Source organism: Cupressus sempervirens, chromosome 9 (genome assembly GCF_028749045.1).
Source record: "Cupressus sempervirens isolate cs-2001-9-10 chromosome 9, ASM2874904v1, whole genome shotgun sequence".
NCBI classification, from domain to species: Eukaryota; Viridiplantae; Streptophyta; class Pinopsida; order Cupressales; family Cupressaceae; genus Cupressus; species Cupressus sempervirens.
In genome coordinates this window covers 791650245-791675278 of record NC_143126.1, presented here as the reverse complement: position 1 = coordinate 791675278, position 25034 = coordinate 791650245, and positions in this window count along the sequence as shown.

Genomic DNA, 25034 nt, shown 5'->3' with positions numbered 1-25034 from the left:
AAGCCTACTATAGGAGATGCTAGTAGGAATCACAAAGTCTTTGTGCTGGTTGATAACCATGAAGCAGATCATTAAGGTACAATAGTCAAGGCTACATATATGTTGCATGGTATTTCATCTTCAATTTTATTCAACTTGGATACTTATGATTCTTTCATATCACCATCTCTTGCTTAGTAATGTGGGTTAGTGGTAGTGCATTAGGTCGATAGGTGGTAGGTTGAGTTAGTCACATGTTTTAGAGTGGTTGTAAACTTATTGGTCAGAGGTTGTAGTTTTCATTTGGGAACCTTCACCACCAGAATGGATCTTTGCATCCTACCTCTGGCATTGTATGAAATTGTGTTGGGCATGGATTGGTTAGCTTTCCATTAGGTGAATAGTTTTTTTCATCATAAGATGGTATAATGTGTTGATGACACATGTGGGCAAGTGGAACTTTTGGGGGTCCCAAGACCAATCTCACTTCGAATAATCTTAGCTAATCAGCTAAAGCAGAGTGTGCAAATGGGTTTTTAGTTGTTTCTTGTGTTTGTTACTTATCATAAGGAATTTGAGAGCCATACAATGACACTTGATCACCCACTCTTCTTGAGTATGCTGATGTGTTTCCTGATGAGATTCTAGGTATGCCACTATAGTGTGACATTAATTTTCAGATTGATCTTGTAGTATGAGCAAAGCCAATTTCGTGAGCTCCTTATCATATGACTACTAAGGAGTTGAGTGAACTTAGATTGTAGTTAGAGGAATTATTGGCCAAGGGCCAAATGCATCCTAGTGTATCCCCATGGGGTGCACTAGTCATCTTTATAAAGAAGAAGGATGGTTCATTGTGTTTGTGCATTGAATACCAGTAGTTGAATAAGGTAACAATGAAAAATTGATATCTTTTACTAAGGAGAGATGACTTGTCTGATCAGATGAAGGGAGCATGAGTGCTCTCAAATATTGATCTTAAGTCAGTATACCATCAACTTTGTATTCAAGAGGATGACATTCATTGAACAACAATTATGAGCTCATGAGTATACCCTTTGGGTTAACCAATGTTCCATCATTGTTTATGAGTTTTATGAATGGTTTATTTCACACTTACCTCAATTAGTGTGTCATTGTATTCCTAGATAACATATGGATCTATTCAAAGACCATTGAGGAGCATCAAGTCCATTTACATTAGGTGTTGTAGTTCTTGAGAGACCATTAGTTGTATGGCATCTTGAGTAAATGTGGGTTCTTCCAATCAAAGGTGAATTATTTGGGATACATCATCACTAGTGATGAAATTGTAGTGGATCTAGAGAAGATTCATGCTATCATGGATTGGCTGGTACACTAATGTCTCAAAATTTCATAGTTTTATGGGATTGGTGGGTTACTACAATCACTTCGTGAAGGATTTCTCATGAGTACCTCATCCCATTACTTATCTTTAGTAGAAAGGGAAGAAGTATGTTTGGTTAGAATAGTGTGAGGCAATGTTTAATGTTCTTATGGAGTGTTTGACCAGTGCACCAGTCCTTGCAGTGCCTAATCCTATAAGTGATTTCATGGTTTGCAGAGATACATTGTTAGAAGGAATGTGTGATGTAGGATGGTCAGGTAATTGCATACAATCTAGGAAACTCAAGGACCATGAGCTTAACTACCCCACTCATGATTTGTAACTTGCAACCATGGTGCATGCCCTTGTCCCTTAGAGGCATTTTATTTTGGGAAATAGTTTTGAGTTGCATAGCAATTGTAGGAGCTTGTAGTATATCTTTACTTAGCCAAACCTAAATGCACAACATCATAATTGGATGAAGTTCTTGTGTGAGTATGAATTTGATGTTCATTACATTAAAGGAAAGGAGAATTTCATCATGAATTCCTTGAGTAGGAAGTGAAATGAGGTATCAATATTGTCATTAGGAGTGAAATTGCGAGATTGTATCTTGGAGGCTTTTCTTAGTGACACTTGGTATCAAGAGGTGAGGGCAAAGATTAAGTTTGGATGTACCCTTGAGGGTAGATTTTCAGGTTATATGCTTGAGTCTAATGAACTAGTATGATATGTGGGGCTTGTCTATGTACCTATATTAGGTGATCCGTGTACCTTGGTTTAGTCAGAAGTACATCATGCATCATATTCCACACATCTCAGTGTTAAGAAGATGCATATTAATCTTAGATAGCTATACTTTTGGGTAGGGATGAGACATGATGTTTCTAATTTTGTTGCTCGATGTCTTGAGTTCCATAGAGTAAAGGTAGAGCACTAGTGTTTGATAGGTCTTCTGTAGCTACATACCATTCTAGAGTAAACGTGGGATACATTATCTATTTATTTTATCATAGAGTTGCCTATGTCATCACAAAGACATGATTGTATGATGGTGATAGTGGACAAGTTGTCCAAGGTAGCCCATTTTTCACCCATGAGACAATCTTTCACATCTTCTTCTGTAACACATGTTTTCTTAGAGGATATTGTTCATTTTCATGGGATCTATCATCAAATTATTTTAGATAGAGATCCAGTGTTTACTTCTACACTATGGATGTCTCTCCAACATGCTTTGGGCATATAACTCAATTCTAGCTTGGCTTATCACCTAGAGATTGATGGTTAGACTGAGAGAGTGAATTAGGTTCTAGAGGATATGCTTTTCATGTATGTTTTGGATAGGAAGGTGAATTGGGAGGATTATTTGTACCTTTTTGAGTTTGCATACAACAACAAGTATCATAGTTATCTTGGCATGTCACCTTTTTAGGCCTTATATGGTAGACCATGTCGTACCCCTTTGAGTTGGGACCATTTAGAGGACTGAGTTCTTTTGGGTCTAGTGATGATTTAGGATATGGAGTAGTAGGTTGTTCACATTAGGGAGCATCTAGTTACTACTCAGGATAGGTAGAAGAGGTATGTAGATGCCCATAAGTTGGATTGTCACTTTTTTGTTGGTGACAGGGTGTTTTTGCAAGTGTGTCCAAGGAAAATCCCCATCCATTATGGGAAAGGATCTAAGTTGGTACCACATTTTTTTGGACCATTTGAGATCCTGAAGAGGATTGGTTCTATTTCTTATCAACTAGTGTTACAACCTAGCCTATCACACATCCACAATGATTTTCATGTTTTTTTTTTGAGGTAGTATATCCTAGATGTGACCCATTTTCTTGATTAGGATGCTTTGCAAGTAGCTGATATATAATGTACTTTGGAGCCTATTCCTATCCTAAAACAATGGAAGCTGACATTGTAAGGTTGAGACATTGAGTAAGGGTCCAATGAGACTTGAGTGATGAGACCTCTCTAACTTGGGAAGATGCTACAAAGCTAAGGGGATTATACCCCTATCTATTTTATTTCTTCCAAGAGTAAGCCTATACTAGTGGGGGAGGATGTAGTGCCTCTCATGTTAGTCATTTGTACCTTGTCTATTTTTTATTCAAGAGATACTTGATACTCTTTTTATATGTACCTTGTTATGACCTGAGGGTTGGATGTTATACTTTGATTCAATATCATAGATGCTATACTACTATGCTATTTAGTTTATCATATTTTCAAGTTGATGCCATTTTGAGATGACAATAGGTCTATGATGAAATCTAATTATCTAGCATTTGGACATATTTTATGATTATGTCATGTGATGGATTTTATGCTATGGTTATTTACTTCATTATTGTCTCTTTATGCTTTATGTGAACATGAGTGATGTAAATGGATTAATTAGGTATTTAATGTATTACTACTTTGGCTATGATATTATATGCAATTGCATTTGATCATGTGTTTTAGTGTGTAGGTTTTATATCCCTGGTAGTAGCACATGTAGTTAGTGATTCAACTATTCATATTTTACCAATGTCATCCCTGTATGGTTGACTTATCCTTATTTTAATTGTTTAATTAAACCTTTTGGTGATTATTAAATCCAACCTCATCTACATTATGTGATTAGACTAGTGAGCATGTCTGTGCATTTTGATGTTCGCATTGTCATGAAATTTGTTAAGGGATTTTTGTGATTTTGGGTTTTCAGGCTTTAAATTTTATTGAGTTAAATTTTTGGTAGCTTTTCCTTAGGTGAATTTCCACTATGAGGAATAACCTATTTTCATTTGGGTCGATTTAGTGTCTACCTAGTCTAATTAGCTATTTTCCTTCATTGACTATTCATTGAAAAAGTGAATAAGTATTGAAAAAGGATTTGTTTTCTTACTTTTCAATTTTGCAATTTAGAAATTAGAGAGATTTTCTAAAATCCTCTTTCTGAAGGATTCATTTTCTATTTTTTGTAAGAGTTGTAAGCGTGATGTCTTTGTGAGGTTAGTCTTGTCGGATCCAGCTTAGGGAGACCTTGCTTTGAAATCACTTTCAATAGTATCAATGAGTTATTTATTTTATCAAGTTGATTTTAGTTTTTCCCCCTTTTTCTATTAGGTAGGGCTTTCCCATTTTCTTGCTTCTACTTCATTTCAGCTTCTATTTCTGGTAAGAGTTTGTTAGGAGGCTAAGAACTAGCATTCCTCTCTATTTTGGTTGCTAGTTCTACTTAGTTGGTCGGGTATGAACATTTTCCCTATTTTTGGGATGGGGGTCTTAGGTTTCACACTATTATGCTGGTCATTTTTGCATACGATTTTTGAACCCAAATATTATTGGATTTTTTAGAGTTTTGTACCCAAAGACCAAATGGGTTTTAATTTCAAAGTTTTCCTATTTTTGGGGTTTTTACCTTGTTTTGTGTGCCACCTTATTTTATTAGGTTTTCTTGGAATGATTTTGGTCATGGACATGGATCATTTGTTTGGATGTCAGTCAGACCTTTATTACACTTTTTGTGTTGCACTAGGATGTGTGTCACATCTTTCCTCTTGAGTCTATTTTTGATTGAGTGTATTTTTGCATTATGTTCTTGTCTAGTCCTTGTGTTATGATCTTCATGATTGTGGTACACCACACATGAGTACATGTGTGTACACTTGTTAAGTGGCTTGAGAGGCCTAATCTTCTGTGGTACATTCAAAATTTATGATCATTGGGGTTGGGTTGGGAATTTGCATGCCTACAAGCACTCATCATTAGATAAGTATGGGTAGGGTAGGGTAGCATATGGAGGACACTTCTATCTCATAACCTAGTGATCATTGTGCCTAGAGGGTTGGTAGAGGAAGTTCTAATTGAGTGATAACTAAATGAAAATACTAGGTGGTAATAAATTTAAGATAATTAAAACTAGAATATGCACCTTTTGTTGGGGAGAGTGGCTACCAATACTAGCTTGGAATTTTTGCTACCAAGTGACTCTCCATGATGTTAGCTCCTACTTGGTAGCCTATTGAGTGTCTGACTAGGACTTGTAGTTTGTGCATTGTCTATGATCTTGGTTTAAGTTATCATACTATCTGGCATGAGTGTTATCCATGGGCATTTGTTTTATGTGTGTTTTTGGTTGGATCATTATCTCCATTAGCATAGTAGGAGTAGGCCTATAGGTTCCATATGGTTGGGAGGCATAGCTACCCATACCACTACTAGGAACCAGTATACAAAGATGGTCTATTGTCCTAGTGTAATCGGATTGGTGTACAAAGATGGTCTATTGTCCTAATGTAATCATTTCTAGATGTTTTCACTTGGTACTTCGACTTCTAGGCTATATTATCTTGTGATTTATGCCTTCACTGATATGCTTGTATATCATGTTTAGATGATGTTAGTATTAATGTATTTCCCTTTTATGATGTTTAGCATATGTAGATGATGAGTTGATTTGTAGGATTATCTTATGCTTCATTTCTTTCATGTTAGATTTCCTTATGCTTATGTTATAGTACATTTTAGTAGTGACATCCTTATAAGATAGCATCGACGATATGGTTGGTAGTTTGGGATGTTACATGTGGGGGATCGCTAGGGCCCATGATGGTCTTATAATGCTATTATGGCTGGGAAAAACTGTGTACTTAGTCTAGTTGTTCTATTCATTGTGATGTTGCTTTAGTTTATTGTGATGTTGTTTTAGTACACTACGATGTCACTTCTATATTTTCCCTTCACTAGTATGCTAGATGGTTAGATGTAGATTTCATCTTGTAGCTATTCATTTGAGTGTCTTTTCCTCAATTTGTGGATTTGGTACTCCTCGATGTGGAAAAATAAATTTTCTAGCTTTCTTCCCTTAACATTTTCTGGTTTGTTGTTCTAGATTCTCATGAAAATTCATAGTTTCTCACATGAGAGTGAAAGTTCTTATGTGGTGTATTGGGTCTTCTTGTGTAATTTCTGGAACTTTCTTGTACAAAACCCAACACTAGTTTTGGGTGTTTTGGTTGAGTAAACTCTCATGTCATTTGGTGCACATCCTTGCCTCAATGGTATGTTCTCCCATTATGTGCTGCACATCCTTGTGTAAGATTTATGTCTACTATTTATCCTCATGCAAAAAATAGGGGGCAATTCCACTGGTTTTTAGGGATCATTTTTTGGTGATTCTAGTACCCTTTGGGTTTACTGAATTTCCCATGCTTTGACAGATATTAGATTCTTTGTGGTGTTGTCATTTTGGGCTTTAGTTTTCTATTGTGTTTGTGTCAATTTAGGTAGTGGTGTTTGGAGATTCATTGGTTGTAGAGATGGTGGTTAGTCTTTCACTGTGATCCTTGTGATTCGTGTATGATGTTGTATTGTGCATTTAGACTTGTTCAAATTTTTTTATCTTGGCTTATTTTTCATCCATGTTCCGAGGATCTCCAGATAGGGCACTACAAGAGTGATATACACAACAACTCATGGTGAAGTTGCACATGAAAAGGAGAAGTCTCCTAAAAAGGTATTTCCATAAATAGAATTAGTAAAAATTGGGAAAACTGATGCTTCAAAGAAATATGAGCCACCATATACAATTGATGTTGATAAAATAAGTATGACATAGTAGGAAGTTAGAAAAGATGAAAGTATTGTACAAATAGATGCACTGGTAGTAAGTTAACAAGGAAATACTCTAAGTATTAAATGTGGCCTCAGTTATTAGTAACACACTTAAACATAGTCATTCAATGATAGATTTCATTTGATAATTAACATCAAATTGTTCATCTTGAAGGACCCAGTCATGCCAATCTATTGCCTTCTATCTAGTCAAGGTTTGGAATTGTGCTCTCAGAATTGAGTTCAATGACCATAGAATAACTAGAACAAAATTTTGAGATTATGTGTGTTTCATGCATTGCATAATATTTTTATATTTTACTATTTTTTTTTTATTATGTAGTGTTTCATCTAGGAGCACCTAGATGGATAGATTCCCATGAGATATACTTGATTAGTTGCATTGTAACATTGTGATAATATTTGAAGTAATTATTTGATATTGGGGAAAATAATTAAATATCCAATATTAAATGTGGGGTCAATAGGTTATGTAGCACATGGTTTATTTAATACCACTTGGTGTTTTTGTGAGGCTTTATACTATATAAGAAACAACAATTAGTTGTAAAGATGAAAGACAAAAATGCAAAAAGGAAAGAGTTGAGTAAGACAATGCTTGACACATTAGCCAAAGGAGTATTTGTGAAGGTTGGAAGCATGGCATGGGATGTTGGATTCATTCTTTTTCACATAGTTTCTTGGTTGTGGCTATGCCTTTGAAGGTTTCCATGGTTGTATTGCAATGGTATTTTTCTAAATAGTACATGGTAATGGATGCTTTTAGAGGTTTGGTTTTTTGGCTCAATGAAGGTTTCCCAAGGTATATCTCTAGTCACATTTTCATGGGTATATTGTCTATTCTCTTGCATGTGGATTTTAGTTACATATTTAAAAAAAATCTATCATGGGTAATGTGGAAACCATTATATTTTTAGAGCAGTGTCCTCAAACTATATCAAATTTGTCACTTCAAGGTTCACAATATCACTCTCACAATACAATCTAGGGCTCTGACAATGGTTCCCAAAACTTGCAATGTTTAGACTTACTTCAAAGTCTAGAACAACTTTTAGGCCTAATAAGACACAACCTTAAGGAAAAAATTTTCAGTGATGGAATATGGTCTCTATCAATATTAAACTAAAAGATCTTAACTGCTGAAAACACAAACTCCATAAGAATAACCTTTGAAATTCAAACTACTCACCCAACCTATCAAATAGTGCTACAAGGAGAAAACATGGATTTATGAAGGATAATTCCTTTTAAATCCACCATAGAAAGTCTTAACCACCTTTAGAGTCTTCAATCCATTGAATAACAACCCCTTCCAAATTAGGACTCCTAACTAATTCCCTAACTCAAGTTGCTTACAATTCTCTCATAGGTCTAATAATACTATTAAGTCACTTTTACAAAGAAAGTACTAAAATTTCAAATCATCTCCCAAACAAACAAATTTTAATACTTGAGGGATATAACCAAACATCTAAATCCAAAAATTTAAGTTTCTACTCCACCCCTAGGCCAAGTTGTGCATTAAAAAACCAATTCTGGATAGTTACATTTGGATGCATGTCTAGAGGGTTTAGAATTTTTCTCTCAAGATACTCTACCTCCTGATCTAAGACCCCAAAAATATTAAAACAAATCCTCTCACCTTTCTTTTCACTAAGGCTTATATTTTTCCCATGGTGGAATTTTTGGGAGAGAGATATTTTATCTCAAAACCCTAGTTAGGGCCTTCCTGCAACTTGCAAGCACACAAAAATGAATATCTCATGTTTTATCTAACTTGAAGACTTAAAATCACTTTACAATACTTTTTAAGAAATTAGATAAAATTTTCCATTCCTTTAGTGTCACCTATGCATCTGTACAATTTTGTACAATTGATATATCAGACAGTTTTTATAAAAAACAACAATTTTTTAAATTTAATTTCAATGCAAAACATACATTAGATTCTTCCTCTCTTCTTGGAGAAAGTTTTATCAACCCTATTTATAATATCCCAAAGTAGTTCGAAGAAAAAAAGATAGTTATGAATGTTAGGATTCAAATCTTGCACTTTTTGCACAAAATATGCATTATGCAACATTGACAACTTAGACAACATTTTGAAAATGTTTCCAAATGTTAACCAAATTTCTAAAACTTTAATCCTAGAATCTACTTAGGATCCTAGAAAGGTTTTTTTTTCACAAAATCTTGCACCCTTTCCCAAAGTCTTACCTAAGGAAAACCTCGTGAAACATGGAAACAACCTCCAAGATGTGGGACTTGAACTATGAGGTTGAGTCTCCAGAGAAGGTTGGCTTCCTCTACTATTAGGATGCAGTTAAACTATTCTTGAAGAGAAAAGGGAGAACAAATAAATGAAAGTAACTACCTAATCTATTCTAAAGAGGTGATGCACCAAAATAGGGTGTTCAAACCACTCTCCACCCATACATGCACAATACTATTATTATGACAATCTAAAGATATACGGATCCAAAATTGCTTTAATTTTTAAACTACATAAAGACCATACAAACACATCTGATGGAATTATAGATGGAGTAACTGAGAGGGGGGCTGAATCAGTTATCCCAAAAATAATTCACAAATCCCTTAGATGTCTATACTGCTTACTTACTACTAATACTCGGTAAACAATGCAGGAATACTATAACTCGACAAATTAACTAGTTACTAATCATCTAGCATTCATAGTTATTAATATGTATGCAAAGGTTAAATAAATAAACACAAGAGACACCAAATTTAATGTGGAAACCCAATATGGGAAAAACCACCAAGTAACTAGCTACCAATTTTTCACTCTTCTAAAGTGAGCCTTGTTAGGAGCCAACCCTGTTAAAGGTTACAATACACACTGTTAGGTGTGACCTTGTTAAAGGATTTAATCACCCTATTAGGAGTGGCCTTGCTAGAGGTCTTTAAAATAATTCAACTAAACTGTCACCTTGTTAGAGGATTTACAAAATGATTGTTAAACAAACTCTGTTAAGAGATTTGAAATCACTACTACAATGGCTAGAAAGAAACAATGAATTGACCTGAACAAGATGCAACTGAATTTTTTGGATACAGGTCTCTATTCAGCATCATTAGATCCTTCTTGATCAAATATGACTCTATTTCTCCTCAATGATCTCTGATCATCCTTCAAATTCACTTCCACAATAATCAGTCTTCATATCATATTAATTCCTCATACTTCCACTTTATACATCTTTAAATTCACAACTTGACCTCTTACTTATACCATTCAGATGGTCAAGTCAGCCCATTTACATGTTACATTTACCAATAAACTATTCATCAGTCGGCTATAGATATTACTCTTTAAAAAAAAAAATTTATTTCATATAGCAATGAAATCCTTTACTGGCCGACCCTTCTTGGTAAATACTACTTTCAAGAATTTCCAGAGTTAACCTTCTTGACTTGATTAACATTAAAATATCCTAAAAATCCTTTGCCTATTGAGTTTACTTGGTAAGAACTAAATTTCTTTGATTACCTTGAAAGCTCGGTAAGAACTGTATCTTCCAATTTTCCTTTGATGACCGAGTGAACTCAGTAAGAACTACTTCTGCCATATTACCTTTGATTACTGAGTGAACTCGATAAGAATTGAATCTTCCATATTACCTTTGATTACCATGTGAACTCGGTAAGAACTGCATCTTTGCTTGGTTGACCTTCTGAGCTCGGTAGACTCTGTGCTTTGCCTTGCTAACTTTTCTAAGCTTGATAGACACTATTCTTTGCCTTGCTGACCTTCTGAGCTTAGTAGACACTATCTGATGATTGATATGACATTTGTGTGACATCAAAGACAACACACAATTTGAACAATTGTATCCAAAAATCTCCCTCTTTGGCATTGATGGCAATAGACATGTCATAACAGGATGAAATTTGAAAACAAGTCTTTTAATAATAGAATACAAAACTCCCTCTTTCATAATAATCTCTCCTTTTTACACACGCTCTTATTATTTTGCAAAGTTCAGGAAGATATGATAGTATATTCTCCCTCTTTGACAAAACATGCCAAAGAGAACTCAAAACAACTGAATAGCATTGTACTTGATGTACTGATTCACATGCAATGTCTTCATTGATTTGTTGCATCAACTGATAGATTTCCAATTCTGTTCCTATTGATGCATCACTAAAATTGTATTTTAGTGAGCTTCAGATAGGGGAATGACCCCTAACTTACCTCTTAGATACAAGAATGCATCCTTAGGTAAAGGTTTTGTGAATATATAAGCAATTTGTTCCTTTGTATGCACATATTCCAATCTTAAATCCTTTTCTTGCACCAATTCTCTAACAAAGTGATATTTTATGGAAATATGCTTGGTTTTTGAATGCATCACTAGATTCTTGGAGATGTTAATTGCACTTATGTTATCACAAAACATAACAACAGGTTCTTTGATTTCTTACTTCATACCTTCCAATAATTGTTTAAACCATACAATGTTTGTGCAATTTATTACTGCTGCAACATATTCAGCTTTTGCTATGGATTAAGATGTACAATTCTGATTTTTGCTTGTCTAAGAAACCAACCTTTTTCCAAGAAAGAAAGATCTCCACTTGTGCTCTTTTTGTCATCAATATTTCCTGCCCAATCTGCATCAGTGAACACCTTTAAATCTAGTTTTGCTCCAAGTTTATACCATAATCCATAATCTTTAGTTCCTTTTAAGTATCTCATGATCCTTTTGATTGCCATCATGTGATTTTCTTTTGGTTTTGCTGAGAATCTTGCTACAATTCCTATTGCAAGGGCAATGTCTGGTCTTGTGTGCACTAGATATTGCAACTTTCCAATCATAGATCTATACAATGTCTAATCTACTTTGTTTGATTCATCATCCTTGGTAAGTTTTAATCCAATACACATGAGAGTCCCAATTAGTTTGCAATCTTCCATACCAAACTTTTTCAGTATCTCCTTGATGTATTTAGAAAATTATTTGCAAAGATCATCATTTCTTGTGAACAAAGTATCATCTACAAATATTTCTGCTAGAACAATCTTATTATCTAGTCCTTCCTTTATGTACAAACTATTGTTGTCATTAGTTCTTTGAAAACCAATTTGAATAAGATAGTTATGCAATCTTTCATACCAAGCTCTAGGGGCTTGTTTCAGACCATATAATGCTTTATGCAATTTGCAGACCATGTACTTCTTGTCTAGATCAACAAAACCTTCAAGCTGTTCAATGTAAACCTCTTCATCCAATATGCCATTGAGAAATGCTGACTTGACATTCATCTGATAAAATTTGTATCCTTTGAATGTAGCATATGCAAGTAAGGTTTTGACACCTTCCAATCTTGCAATAGGAGCAAAATTTTCTCCATAGTCTACACCTTCTTCTTGAGAGTATCCTTTGCATACTAGTCTAGCTTTGTTTCTTGATACCTCACAATCTTCATTTAGTTTGTTTCTGAATACTCGCTTTGTTCCAATCACATTTTTGTCTTTAGGTCTAGGTACAAGAGTCCATGTCTTGTTTTTCTCTATCCGTTCTATCTCTTCATTCATAGCCTTAATCCAAATTTAATTTTTAGTGCATCTTTGACATTTCTAGTTTCAAAATCAGCAAGTAAACAAGTGCCTTTCAACTTACTTCTTGTCATTGTTCCTTATGATTTATCACCAATGATTTGATCGGGTGCATGATGCTTTTTGACATACTTGGCTAACACAAGATCCTTGTCTTTTGAATGACTTGCATTGTTATCCTTCTGTGTCTCAACTTCTAGTTCTAATTCTTGTTGGTTAGGCTCGGTAGATGCTAACTCAGTAGCTTTAGTTTGCAACTCAGGTTCTTGCAGCTCGGTAGATGCTGACTTGGTTTGAACTTCTTGTGACTCGGTTAATGAAGACTTTGGAGTTGAGGATTCCTAATTAATAGGTATACTTGGCATTGTATTTGGTTCAATGTAAGAAAATCTTCTGTAGTCTTTAGGTTTCTTTTTGCTTTTTTTTTTGTTCTTTTTGAAAACTCATCAACTTTCACATGTGCACTTTCTATGATTTTGTAAGTAGATAAGTTCAAACATCTATATGCTTTACTTTTGCAAGAGTATCCCAAAAATATTCCTTCATCACTTTTTACATCAAATTAGCCTTTTCTAGATTCTTTCAAAATGTAACATTTACTTAAAAATACTTTTAGGTAACTTACATTGGGTTTGTAGCCATACCACAACTCATAGGGTGTTTTGAATGAGTCACTTTTCAGCTATACTTGGTTTAAGGTATGAACTGCAGTGTTGATAGCTTCCTTCCAGTATTTGATAGCAATGCTCTTTTCAATCATTAGGGTTCTTACACAATCCATGATAGATTTGTTCTTTCTTTCAGCTATAATATTTTGTTCAAGTGTTCCTGGTGCTGAAACCTATCTTTTGATTCCCCTTTCAATGCAAAAGTTATTGAACTCATGTGAAATAAATTCACCAGCTCTTTCAAACCTTAAGAATTTTAGTTTTTTTCCTATTTCCTTTTGTACTCTGGCCAAATACCATTTGAACTTTTCAAAAGCCTCTGATTTCTCTCTTAGGTACATGATAGTCATCATTCTTGAATAATCATCAACAAACATAATGAAAATTTTTTCACTAGTATAACTTTCAATGCCAATAGGTCCACACAAATCAATATGCACAATTTCTAGAACTTCTTTAGTCTGATAGTTTTTTTCTTTTAAAACTAGTCTTTCCCATTTTACCAATTTGACAATTCTTGTATAGATGAACCTCAGGTTTCTTTATGTCAGGAATACCTCTTACTTTTCTAAATTTACTGATCTTTATTAAGTTATCAAAGTTTACATGACACAACCTCCTATGCCATAACCAACTTTCTTCAATTTGAGCAATAAAACATGAACATTCACCAAGTTCAAGATAAAATAAGTTACCTTTTGTTTGAGTGCCTGATCCAATCAGCTTTCCTTTGCCATCCAACAATCTTGCTTTTCCATGCATAAATTCTATTTTGAATCCATTATTGAGTAGTTGTGCCACACTCAAAAAATTGTGCTTTAGTCCTTCTACCCAGTATACATTATCACATACAAGTTCCTTGGTTAGTGAGATTCTTCCTTTTCCTCTTATACAACAAGGTTCATTGTTACCAAATCTTACACTGCCACCATCATAGTCTTCAAAGTATTCAAACTTAGTTTTATCACCAGTCATGTGATGAGAATAACCACTATCTATAATCCATGTATCATTTTTGCTCATATGAGAAATAAGTGTCATTTCCTCATCATTATTAGACTCATCTTTCACAACAATGTAAACGATTTCATCTTCTTCTTCATCATCAAAATCATTAGAATCTTTAGCTATAAAACATGTTTACTTACCTTTATCCTTGAATGATTTGAAGTCTCTTTTTCCATTGCACTTGTGACCTTTCTTCTCATCCTTTTTTTTCTTATTTGGGCATCTAGCAACAATATGTCCAATTTCTTCACAAGAAAAATAGATTAGAGGAACCTTACGTTTGTATTTTCCTTTGCCTCTAGAATATTTCCTTGCTAGTAGAGCTTCAACCACTTCAAGATCACTATCTGAACTCTATTCTAATTCTTCATCACTATTTGATTGTAGATCCTTCATCTTTTTTCCTTTTTCTTTGAGTGAAAGCTTGGCTTCAAATGCCGATTCAACATTTTTGGCAGCTGCAACATAATTGTCATAGTTGTCTAGCTCAAATGCAGTCAATCTTCCAAATATGGCTTCTAGATTTATCTTATGATTTGCTTCACATCTTCTTTCTTGAATTGCAGAGACTCTGATTACATACATGGGAAGTAGAGTTCTAAGAACTTTCCTTATAACTGTCTCTTCCTTGATATCTCCTCTAGATGCTTTATTTGCACTAACACATGCTTTAACTTTTTCAACATATTTTGTAATGTTTTCATCTTCTCTCATCCTCATTTGATCAAATTGTCCTCTCAAACTTTCTAGTTTGGCTCTTCTTACATTATCATCTCCTCCATAGATTTCTTTTAGCTTGTCCCACATTTCAAAGGTAGTTTTGCAATATTTTATGTCATCAAATTCTTCATAACTTAGAGTAGATGCTATATCTATCATCATGTTGTTGTGAGTCTTCTTTTCAGCAATATCATTGACAGATAATGTACCAGCAGGTTCTGCATATTTTTCATCAAGGTACTTCAGTCTTGTATCTCTAATAGAAGCTAGATGAAGTCTCATCAACCCTTGCCATGTTGAGAAGTTGTTCCTATTAAGTCTTGGAATTTCCCTCTTATAAGACATCTTGACCTTTGGCTTAGATCCTTGAAATCTTTTCCTACAAGCACCAAGAGCTCTGATACCAATTGTTGGAATTATAGATGGAGTAACTGAGAGGGGGCGGTGGGGGGCAGGTTGAATCAGTTATCCCAAAAACAATTCACAAATCCCTTAGATGTCTATATTGCTTACTTACTGCTAATACTCAATAAACAATGCAAGAATACTGTAACTCAGTAGATTAACTAGTTACTAATCATCTAGCATTCATAGTTATTAATATGTATGCAAAGGAATAAATGAACACAAGAGACACCAAATTTAACGTGGAAACCCAATATGGAAAAAACCAACAAGTAACTAGCTACCAATTTTTCACTCTTCTAAAGTGAGCCTTGTTAGGAACCAACCCTATTAAAGGTTACAATACACATTGTTAGGTGTGACCCTGTTAAAGGATTTAATCACCCTATTAAGAGTGGCCTTGCTAGAGGTCTTTAAAATGATTCAACTAAATTGTCACCTTGTTAGAGGATTTACAAAATGGCTATTAAACTAACTCTATTAAGAGATTTGAAATCACTGCTACAATGGTTAGAAAGCAACAATGAATTCACTTGAACAAGATGCAACTAAATTTGCTGGATACAGGTCTCTGTTAAGCATCATTAGATCCTTCTTGATCAAATATGACTCTTTTGCTCCTCAATGATCTCTAATCATCCTTCAAATTCACTTCCACAATAATCAGTCTTCATATCATATTAATTCTTCATACTTCTACTTTATACATCTTTAAATTTGCAACTTGACCTCTTACTTATACCATTCAAACAGTCAAGTCGGCCCATTTACATGTTACATTTACCAATAAACCATTCATCAGTTAGCTATAGATATTACACTTAAACAAATAAATGTTATTTCATAAAGCAATGAAATCCTTTACTGGCTGACCCTGCTTGGTAAATACTGCTTTCAAGAATTTCTAGAGCTAACCTTCTTGACTTGGTTAACATTACAATATCCTAAAAATCCTTTGCCTGCCAAGTTTACTCGATGAGAACTAAATTTCTTTGATTACCTTGAAAGCTCGGTAAGAGTTGTATCTTCCAATTTTCCTTTGATGATCGAGTAACAACTACATCTTTGCTTGGATGACCTTTTGAGCTCGGTAGACTCTATCCTTTTCCTTGCTAACTTTTTTGAGCTCAATAGACATTGTTCTTTGCCTTGCTGACCTTCTGAGCTCAGTAGATACTGTCTGATGATTGATATGACATTTGTGTAACATCAAAGACAACACACAATTTGAACAATTGTATCCAACACACATGAGTGACATAAGAAAAAATTCTTTGCATCTTATCATTCATAGGCCAAAGTGATATAGAAAATGAAGATTACAAATATTCATAGTATGTTAAAGAGAAGTAGACAAGCTTGCACAATACAATGATAGTTGAAAGAGATAAGGCAAAAAGTCATATAATTCAAGGAAAAGAGGGAAATTTTCAGTAGCATGACAAGGAAATACTATGAAAAATAGAGAAGATATGACCCTAAGAAAGAGTCAGATCTTGTTGTGTAAGCATACATGTTTCTTTTGATAGGTCTAGATAGAATAAGTTATCTCTTATCTTCTCACCAGTTCTAATTAGCTTACCATCCACATCATGTATCTAGGTCTTTCTATTGTGAAATTCATCTCTATAACCAGATTTTTTTAGTTGTGAAACACTTAACACATTGTAGCTAAGTCCTTCAACTCAGTAAGCATTTTGACATGTTATATTGTTAATCAGTTGAATAGTTCCTTTACCTTTTATAACACATGGGATATCATTACCAAATTTAACACATCCACCACTATATGGACCAATATCTTAAAATTTTTCTTTTTAACTAGTCATATTATTGGAAAATCCACTATCAATTATCCATCTATCACTTTTCTTCACATAAGAGATTAATGTGGTTTTCTCATCTTCATCAAACTCTTCTTTCATAACAACAAAGAAAACTTCATCATCATTATTCTCAGATTTATTATTAGTCTTTTTTTCAGGAATATAACAAGATTTCTTACATTTTTCATCCTTGCTTCTTCTATAGTCTTTGTCATCTCTTCTTTCTTTGTACTTTCTTTCCTTCTTTTCATTCTTATCTTCTCTTTTAGGACATCTAGCAGCAATATGAAAAACTTTGTTGGGTGAAAAAAAATGATAGGTAATTGATCTTTCTATTTACATATTCCTCTTCCAAGCCTTTTTATAATGAGGGCTTCAAGTTCATCAATCTCATCATCAAAATGATCAATTTCACTCTTCACATGTTTTCCTTTCTTCTTACTAAGAAGCATATATGAATTGAAAGAAGATTCAATGGTAGCAGGTGTGTAGTTATCAAAATTAGACATCTCAAAAATAAAAAGTCTACCATCTACACCTTCAAAGGCCAAATTTTTACTTGGTGTGCATCTTAGTTCCTAAATTGTAGAGAATCTAATGACATAGATAAGGAGAAGAGTCCCCAATACCTTTCTTATCACTATTTCATCTTTAATTTTTCCATTTTCTCCTCAAATAGAATTAACAACCTCTTTAATTCTTGTGTAGTATTGTAATATGTTCTCACCTTTAATCATTCTCATATCATCAAATTTAGCTCTTAGGATTTTTTCCTTGGCTCTTAGTACATAGTCATCACCTCCATATATGGTCTTCAATCTATCCCACATCTTCTTTAGAGTATTACAATCTTTTAGGTCATCAAACATAGCATAGCTTAGGGCTAAGGAAATATCCAACATTTATTGGTTGTGATCTAATTCTATCTCAAATATTTCATAGTCAAAGGAGTAGTTGTTATGTATACATATTCATTGCTTAGAAAATTGAAAACAACATCACTGATACTAGATATGTGCAACTTCATTAGGGTCTACCATATAGGAAATTTTTCCTTGTTTAGCTTGGCTACATCTCTATTGTTTGTCACAATCTTTAGTTTTAAGTACCTTGAAACTTTTCTCTATAAGAACTAAGCTCTGATACCAATTGTTAGAAATGTTTAGAATAACTAAGGGTGGGGTGAATCAGTTACTCAAGGTCTATATGTACCACCTGAACAATTAGACATTAAACACATCATTGTTTTGTTTATCCTACATATCCTATTTTTGTATAGTCTCTACTATAAAACTATAATAAAATTAACTTGCACTGCATAATGAAAACATCATCACATGTAAAATGTTCATAAGAAATTCATCACAATTTAACACTAGGATTTTACATGGAAACCCAATTTGGGAAAAAACTAGCAACATCTCACATTTTTCACTCTTTTGAAGTGAGCTCTATCAGGAGACAACCTTTTTAAAGGTTACAATACACACCATTAAATGTGACCTAGTTAGATGATTTAATCACCCTCTTAGGAGTAACCTTGTAAGAGGAATTTGATCATTCCATTTAGAGTGTCACCTAGTTAACAAATTTACATAAACTATTAAATCTTCAAATGACTGTTAGGTCAACCTTTGTCAAAATCATTTCAATACAAATTTTTACAATGATAAGAAAGAAAGTAATTGATATGTATGATTACAACTCACTTTTGTTGATTCAGATCTCTATTCAGTCCTTATACTAGTTCACTAATAAGCCTTTCATTTTCATTTCTAATCTTGATCTGCTTGGACACACTTCAAGAAATCAATCCACTTCTTCTAATCAACACTTAATCCTTCTACTCAAATTCACTTATCAACAAAAACATCACATCTGTAAGATTTTATCTTTTAGCTTTTGCAATAGGAGCACCCTTCCAAGGATCCACCCATTCCATTTTTGGTGTGATGAACTTCTCTTAAGAAGTATGTGAATACAATAAGAGCATATAGCTCAGGCTTGTGTGTCTAGGCTAGTATAGGTTTTAAAGATTCAACTTTAGTCTTTAATGGGAATGGTATCTTTACCTTAATTTTTTTTCATTTAGAGATGTTTTTTTTCCCATGTTTTTGAAAGTTTGAGTTAGGATTATTTGTTTCATTTTGGGCATACGTGTGCATTAGAAGAACTTCCAAGGTGGATTATTTGCTTGAAAGACCAAAATGCTTAGACAATACAATATTTTGCAAAAATTGTCACCATATTCTATAGATGGCCTTAAGAGTTTGGAAGTCTTAGATGAGGAAAGTTGGTGAAAGGATGTTTGGGGAAGGTCTAGAAGGTCTCAAAATGTGGAATAAAACAATGCTACTCAGGCAATAAAAATTTCTCCAAAGTTGCTAGCAGGTTTTAAAAGTTGATAAACAACTTTTCCCTTTGTGCAAGAAAAGGTCTAATTTCTAAAATGGCTTAAAATAAAGCTTTAAACCTATCCATACACTTAAAGGGAGGATATTTAGGCTTGAAAAACCCTAAACCAAAGGTTTGTTATTGTTTTATACTGCTGTAGTACGGATACAACAGTCTGTGCATAATTTTTCAACAATAATAATGGTTTTTGCCTTGTTTGGAAACAACGTTACATTGTGTTTGTGATTTTGTTGGATGATATAATTTTTATATTGTGTATTCTCCATTATCCATGCATTATATTAGATTTGTGATCAAGTTTTATAAGTGTTTTGTATATTTCTTTAAAAATGACTGTGTGCTATCAATTTTGGAGTTGTCCACAATGAAAGGGTTGTAGGTCTTGTTTCCACCATAGGATTTCCATGGAATTGTGGATTATAGGAATAAAGACCTTAATGTAAATTATCATTCAAGCAAGGGCCTAGAAAATGTGTGCAAACAATTGTTTGACAAATCCAAGTTAGGCGAGCTAGGCAATGCCCGACTAGGAATAGTCAATAGAGAAAGAGTTCTCAAGAGCAAAGAAATAAGAATCATGACATGCCATATTTAGGTAATGAAGGGGACTATGTGAAGGTGTTATATTGAAGAGAAGAAGTTTTTTTGAGTTGAGGAAATTCTCTTAAAATTGGGGACAATAGGCAGCCCCTAAAACCCTCCAAAACCCTCATTTTCTCCATTATTACTATACGACCTTTTCACAGCCTAAGACCCTAAAAATATTTGAGTATGGATCCTATGTATAAAATTTTCTTAAGGATATATGTGTTTAATCTCAAAGGTAAATAATATATTAGACCTATAAATCTGGGTGGAGGCCTAATTAGGGGCTCTTGTAGTAGCCATATTGTGAAGAAACTTGAAAATCAGGTATCAACCCATTGTCACCATCAGTTCAAACATGCTAAGATTGTTCCAATAACACCTTAAATCTCATAAGAACCTTGGTTGGGTTAGGTATTTTTTTGGAACCCTAGTAGTCCTATATATGCCTTGTGGAGGAATTAGATTCCTAGAAGAACAAGTGAGCTATGAAGCAAGATTTGGTCAGTTAGCCTAGTGGGAAGGTTAAAGCATGTCATTGGATGTTCTAAGTAGTAGGAAATCCTATAGACCAAGTTAGATGTTAGGAGAACACCAAGATCCTAGGGTGGATTAGTGGCATAGATTGGTTAGTCTACCCTAACTCTCCCCAATAGCTTTATATCTACTCACTTGTGTGTTTCTGATCAACCTTTCATTGTATGACTTCCTTTACATGAAAATTTTCACACATATTGGTTGGGGCTGGATTGGACACCAAATGTTCAATTATATATCACCTTAAGTAGGCAATCTATGTTATACCATTTTTTACACCCACCATAGATATTAGGGTTTATGATTAGATTCAACTCGATTCAATGTATTTGTACATCTTCTTGATAATCCTCTAGAAACTTCTCTAGATATTTACCTAATCACCACTTTGAATCTAACTCATCAATCTTATCTTCAACATGCTTTACATTTCCCAAGAAATCAACAGAGTCAGCTTGAACTTATGCTTTCTTTGAATTTGGTCTTTATTGTCACTCAACAATCACTGAATTATGACACTTGGTCAATACTGACATACTCATCGCTGACAAGATTTTTGGCTCAACATCAACTAACTTTCTCAATTGATGCTAATTCTTGATAAACACTAGATTTACTTGGTACTAACTGTGGCTCAATTGACACTACTATTACTTGACACTCATTAGTCTTTTTCTCTTTTTCTTGGCTTGGCTTAGCTTCCTTGACATTAAAAAATTACTTTTCTTTATCAAAGTCCTTCTAATCAAATGTTCACTGTAACTTCCTTTTCATAAATTTGACATTTCCTCTAGGTGCTATAGTTATGAGTAACTCTCAAATCCTCTTTATTAATCGAATAGATATGACATTTAGATTAGGTAGAAATATGTCTCATCATTATATATATACACTATACCAAAAAAAGGTCATGGCTTCTCTCAAAAAGAAAAGTGGAAAGCTTCCATTGTTACATTTTATAAAATTTTTGATAATATGTTTTACAAAATAAACCCTAAATAGATGATTCTTTGTGTAATGCTTCTTATATCCTTCAACACATCCCAAAAGTGTGCATGGTCTAATTTTTCTTTTCCACTATATTTACAATCTAGTCTTTAAAATTAGTAGGGTTGAGACCCATTTCAATGAACATACCTCAGAGGTCTACCTTTTCCCTCTCCTTTCTATCTCTTTCATGGCATGACCAGGACTACTAGAGAGATCCTACAAAGTTGCCACATGCCCAAAAATAAAATCACTTTTCTACTCATCCTTGTCTAGAGTCAAGTCTAGGTTGAAAAAAGGGCTTGGATTTTTATTTGAGGATCACTCTACCATAGGAAATCCCATTTTTGGCAATCAATTAAATATTTATTATTGACAGACACCAAGCTTGATGCCTAGAATTTAAAGAATGTCTTTTCGACTAGTGAAATTTTTAACTTTTTTGTTATTTCAATTTGATGTCCCTAGATATTATGGATCATGCCCCTCACTCCACCTTGCTAGGATGAAATGTGCCCCATTGCATTAAGATTCTACAATAGATGAGGTATTTATTCTCTAATATATTCCTTGATTACCCACTTGCCCTAATGAGAGAACTAACCAACTCCAACCACCCAATATAAATGAATTTTATGATTTCTCAAACCTTTGAGGATGACTTCAATGACATGATCACACTATAATAGAGTAGTAGTGGATGGATTCAAATTGGTAGCATGAATATGTTCAACAACTTGAGAGATGTCCAATAGTGGAAGAAAATAGGTTTGCAACAATTCCACACAAAAAAAAATGGATTTAACCCCAAAAATTGTGGCAAATCAAGTTCAAAAGTATTTTTACCAACTTGTTTCTTAATGGAATGTAGGCCATAATAAAAAGGAAAAAGCTTTCTATTAGGTCCTTAAAGATGCTCCTTCTAAATATGTAGCCATACCTTATCACTAATCTAGAAATCATGGAGAGTTCTATGCTAATCATGTCTATCCTTATAATTCTTATCACTCTTCTCATATCATGAACTTATTTTGGTAATTGCCTAATCTTTTTAGTAATTTTTTTTTCTTTATCTACCTCCTTCTCAATATTTAGTGGAATACTAGATTGTAAGATAGGTAGTGCTACATCTATAGGTGGCAATGATTGATACCCAAGAAAAACCTCAAATGGACTATGCCTTGTAGTATTATAGAGTGCAAAATTATAGTTGTATTGCACATAAGGAAAGCTATCATATGTGCATGGGTGTTTGTAGTGAGTGATGCATTCAAAGAATATGAATAATAATTTGTTTTACTACTTCTATTTGACCATCTATTTTAGGATGAAATGTTGTAGAATTTTTCAACTTTGTGTCCATTTTATTCCATTGTGAAGAAAAAAAAATATTGATGAACCTGTTATCCTTGTTAAGAATAATTCTTTTTGGCAACTCAAAATAGACCCAAACATGTTCAAAAAATAGCTTGGTAGTCTCCTCTCTTGAAATAATGCTTTTTGCAAGCCACCATGATGACCATTTTAGAAAATCTATCTACAACCACATATATACAATCATTTCCCCTTCTACTAGTTGGAAGTCTAGACATAAACTTCATTGAAATGGAATTCTATAGTTTATTAAGGATAGATAATGGTTGAAAGAGGCCCAATTTATGATTTGAAGGCTTTGCAATTGCACGTGTTACGCAAGATTGTATATATAAATTGATACCCTATTTAATTTTTGGCTAATAGAAATAGTTTTGGAGAATTGTAGTAGTCTTACCAATACCAAAATTTCTTGCCACCCGGCTATAGTGTGCTTCCAATATTACTTTCTTTCTCTCTTCACTAGGGATGTATATGTGATCAATATGAATAAGTAGCCCACCATGTATACAAAAATTAGGAACATTTTTCCCTTTAAATTTTTTTTGTAAATGTCACAAAAAATTAGGATCATTAGCATATAGTTAAACTTGGGTTTTTGTTTGGTGACCACATGAATGCAAGACCATTGTCAAACCTAAAATTGGAGGCCTACTAAAACAATATACTACTTTATTGTTACTCCCATTTTTATGATGAATATTGAGGTGAAACTATTGCAAATAAGATGATAACCTTTGATTCCTATCATTTTGTAGCTGCCCTTGTGTTTGCAATAATTTAACTAGTTTATGATGTGTATGTATTACTATTTTCTTTCCCAACATATAACGCTTCTACTATTTGCAAGCTTGAACAATGGAATACAACTCCTTGTCATACGTGGGTACCTTGATACTATATCAAAAATATTTTCACTATGATATGCAATGGGGTGCCCATCTTGCATGAGTACATCACCAAGAGCATAATCTAATGCATCTATTTCTATTTTGAATGACTGTTGCATGTCTAGAAGGACAAATAGTAGAGTTAAGCATAATCTTAGTTTTAATTCCATAAATTCTTTTTACCTTTTTTTGTGTCCATTAAATTTTTTCTTGTGCTCCACCCCTGAGTGATTGATTAAGAGGCCATGATAACTGGGAAAAAAAATACAAATCTGTAATAGAAGTTAACAGGACCCAAGAAACTGTGAAGTTTTGTGAAACTTTTAGGATGTGGTCAATCTCTTATTATCTATTTCTTTTAAGGATCCACATGAACACCCTCACTATCAATGAAATAACCTAAGTAATAGATTCTTTATATATGAAAAGAAAATTTTTCTATGTTGGCATAGAGTTTATGTTTTTGCAGAGTCAAAAGCACTTTTTCAACATGTCACAAGTCCTTAGACAAGCTTTTACTAAAAATGAGAATATCATCCAAATAAACAACTAAAAAATAATATATGAATGGTCTAATAACATCATTCTCAACCTCATACATGTGGAAGGAGCATTTTTAAAGCAAAAATGTATGATCAACCACTCAAATAAACCTTCATTGGACTTAAATGTAGTCTTCCATACATCTTCTAGATCAATTGGTATTTGGTGATATCTAGATTTCAAGTCAATTTTTGTAAAGAATTATCCCCCCTAAGTTGTTTCAAAAGATCATCAATTCAAGGAATTGGATATCTATTTTCATGGTAATTTTATTAAGTTCCCTATAATCAATACAAAGTCTCCATTTCCTATATTTCTTTCTTGACAAAAGAATTGGACTGCCTCATTAACCCATCCCATAGAGTATGGTTATGGGTGTCTTGTCATTTTAAAATTTAGTCTTTTGAATGTCTCCATAGAAATTAATTTCTTTTGGCTACCACTATCAACAATAAAATGAAGAGGCTTTCCATCAACCCACATCTATGAATGGGACAATCTCTATTCATCCTCACGTGGCACTACTTTCACAGTTGC